This window comes from Filicampus tigris, chromosome 1 (assembly GCF_054856515.1).
Source record: "Filicampus tigris isolate MCC_2025a chromosome 1, RoL_Ftig_1.0, whole genome shotgun sequence".
Lineage (NCBI taxonomy): Eukaryota > Metazoa > Chordata > Actinopteri > Syngnathiformes > Syngnathidae > Filicampus > Filicampus tigris.
Window position 1 is genome coordinate 37,664,851 of NC_141217.1, and position 4,057 is coordinate 37,668,907.

Consider the following 4,057-nt stretch of genomic DNA (forward strand, 5'->3'; position numbering starts at 1 on the left):
CTTCCCTTCACATGGTCCAATGGCGTGGCTGCTTTAGAGTGCCTTGTTGGCCATGAGTGTGTGTATGTCACAGAGAGAAGATGGAAGAGTGAGGTGGTGAGAATCAGATGTGACAGCCAGTGTGTGGACAGGCGAGTTTCACATTTCCTTTTATTTTTAAAGTTGTAGCAGTGGCATTTGAGTGACAGCTGACAGCAGCCACACTCACAGCGTTTGAGAGCCGAGAGAATAACTTGATTTGTCAATATTTTGAAGCCTCATTTCATATACCTGGTCATATTTTGGGGACCATTCAAATTTGGGAAAGTTGTTGACAACAGTCTTCTTCGTGGTGTGTCAAATTTAGAGGACATTTATTTTTACTTTACAAGTCTGCAAAGGCACATTGTTTGACATGACATGTATTCATTTAGTATGGTTCTGTCCAGCAGTTAAAACATTTTGGTCTGAAGTAATTGATATCCTAAAAGCCATACTGAATGTGCCCATCCGCCAATGTCCAGTTGTATGCTCACTGGGAAGTGGAGTGTAAAATGCTCATGCCAGCATTATTCAACGGATCATTGCTTTAGCTTTTATGGTACATACATGGTACATGGATGATACAATAAGAAGTGGAAGATATGCAAACCGGAATGATATAATAAAGACTGTGGTCCGTCATTGGAGAATACATGAACAAAGAATTATTTGATTGGTTATGAATCTATGCCTTGGTATTAATATTTCCAATTTGTGTCTGTACTTTCCCCGTCCCCTGTTTTGTCTTGTTTTCTTTTGTCTCTCTTGTAATGTAGTGTTAAGATCTTTTATGCTGTTAATGAAGCTGAACTTTTTTTGTTGTTGTTTATTGGGGAAAATGGTAAATCCTTAAAATAAAGGTAACGTTGTTGACAACAGTCTTTGTGGTGTGTCAAATTTACAGGGCATTTATTATTCATTTATTTTTCTTACAAGTCTGCAAGTGCCCATTGTGAAGTGTCAAGGGAATGTTACAGAAAGGAAAGGCTCGAAAGTAACTCTTGGACATGAAGTGTTGAGGCTAACAAATCTTGTCTCCTCATGCTAGCTAGTAAGTTTGTCACCTCACCAATCAGAAGTAGAGCGAATTCCAGAGGAATGCATTTTGCAAGTTTTACACACTGAAAAAGATGGTTGACTATACTCAATTGCATTTTGTTAAGTGGTTGCACAAAAAAAAAAAAACATCTGTATCTCTGTATCTAGATTTTTAAAGTAGATGTATAGTCCGCTTCAAAAAACTGTCTGGATTCAGATGATTTTACTTCGTGCAACCACTTGATGAAATAAAATGTAGTAAGTGATGCAAAGCATTTTTTTTTCAGTGCAGGAAATTTAAGTGTATTTAACATGTTAATTTAATCTGAAAATGTCATCTGCAGCACTGATATGCCAAACTATCATGCAGCCATTTTTCCCCCATTGACGTATCAAGTCATTTGTTTTTAGGTTCTTTGTTTTTTGGACCGTACAATGTTTCACTTCAAATGATGGTTGAATTTAATCACTTTTATTTTGTCAAGTGGTAGCACAAGGTAAAATTACCTGCATCCAGATACACGTGTAAAGTAGATGTATAGTCTGCTTAAAAAAATCTGTTTAAAATGATATTATTTCGTGCAACCACTTGACGAAATAAAATTGAATAAACGATGCACAACATTTTTTCAGTGGAGGTAGATGACGACAACAGATAGTGACAGTAATTTCTTTGATACAATTGTGTATAATTTATAAGATGTGTACTACACTGATGCCTATTAGTCACGGTAGCGGCTTGTTTACAAGATAATACATGCCACTTCCTGTGCTGCTATTAAGATACATCATGCAAGGGAATTTTGCTGGGCAGGTTTCTGCCCGACCACAGTTTAACGGTGCGGAGATTAAGATGATGTATGGGAGCACGCTGTGTCGCCCTGTGTTGATGCGGGCTGCGTAGCGTGAGCAGAACAGGAGTAGAGCAAGCAGTGACACTCACGCTCCTGCCGGTGCCCACAAATATATTCCAAGTGTATATCTAAAAAATGCCTTGTTGAATTTACTCCATTTTATTTTGTCAGGTGGTTGCGAAAAATAAAACCACCTGTAGCCTGATATTTTTTTAAAGATGTATAGCCTACTTGAAAAATACATCTGGATCCAGGCGATTTTATTTTGTGCAACACCATGACAAAATGAAATTGAGAAAACTCAACAATAACTTTTTTAAGTGGAGCTGAACCTGACTTTAACAAACTTGTCAGTGCACAATGAAACTATCGATGGACAGCAACACTCAGACATGACTTGAAACGCAAATAGGGAATAACAAACAGTAAATACTGTAGCACATTTGAAAACCAGTACCGGTAATGGGGAAAAGAGTTATTCAGGGAATGTCAATAAAGACGTCACTGGTCTTGAATCCATATTCAAAGTTTCTTTCAAAAATTGGATTGTAAATGGAATACTCGATAAAACAACAAGAAAAAACATGCCATTCAGAAATAAGATCCTGATTTTGTGTGCACACAGTACGGTGGAATCTCAAACAGCCAATAAAATTGGTCAAGGGCCGCTAACGACCTACCTTATTTTGTTTGGCTTTCCAAACAATATTAGAAATACATACAGGAAAGAATGGAAGCAGACAACCCACAGACTCCAACTGGTGCCATCATGAAACATTTCTGAATACATATGATTGAGTCATTCAAGTCAAGCCAAGCATAAACATGTTTTGATCAACGTTTATAGTAAGACAAAAAAAACAAAGGAAGAAGCTTCAGTGTGGTGAAAGTCCTACTTGTTGCAGATTATACACACACACACACACACACACACACACACACACGCGCAACCACCCAACCCACCCACACACACACCCACACACACCTTCGTATATTATATTATTTTTCCTACATAAACTCATTTATAAGGTTTTCTTTTATTTTATATTTTTTTGAGAAAAATTACCCATGCAGAGAAATTTATCCAGACCTGAAAATTTTGTTTGACTCAGTTATAGCCACTGTTTGGCTCAGTCTGATCATGCTAAACAATAACTGACAATGTTGTTGATGATAAAAATTAATTAATATCTCAATATGGTGTAAATGCAACAATTTCAACTAATTTTCCTGTAATACGCAGTTTGTGACTGTGCCACACTATAGGGAGAGCAAAACACGATTTATGTTAGTTGTATCTAAATAGCACAAAATTGCAGAAGTCACTCATCTGTATCCAGATACATTTTTTAGGCAAATGTATAGTCTACTTAAAGATAAGTATTTAGATCCAGATGATTTGATTTTGTGCAACCACTTGACGAAATAAAATTGAGTCACATCAACAAAACTTTTTGGCAACTTTGCCAAAAACGCCTAAAAAAGGTGCACCAAAAAGTAAATGTGTAGCTGTTCTTGAACCATTTGGAGTATCAGCATAGTTTTGGTCTCTTTTTGAAGATAACATTTTGATTTTTTTCTCCCAAACAGTCAGAATCTATGTAAGTGCTCCTGTCACTGAACTAAGGATGTTTGAAAACAGAAAAAAAGGCGAATCTTATGTTCGTATAATTTCTTTTCACAAAATCTGCCTTGAAAATGAATTTAATATTCATTAGTTGCTCTAATATGTTGATTGGGACTTGAAAACACGACAGGATTAAAGCTTGAGGTGTCCCCAAGTTCCAGTTCAAATTTGACAATAAAAAAAAACAAAAAAACATGAGCATTTTACACATGTTTTCCCTAGGAAAGGTACAGGCGAACCCAGAATGTTCCATTTGGACTATACCTGTATACCCATTTAGGTGACCTGTGTGAACACTTGTGGAAAAAAGGCTGCTATGCTTTTTTTTTAATGGTACTATGGTGTAGTTATTTATTTTTTTTGCTATTGTTTTGCCAGATTTACACGCAAAAATAGCAATAACATCAAAGGAGGCTTCGCGATAGCACAGAGTCTTGTTACGCACAGATCAAAGGAGAACGAGGCACGAAACAAAGACGTTACGCAATGAGGGTTTTTTTGGTATGATTTGTATGAC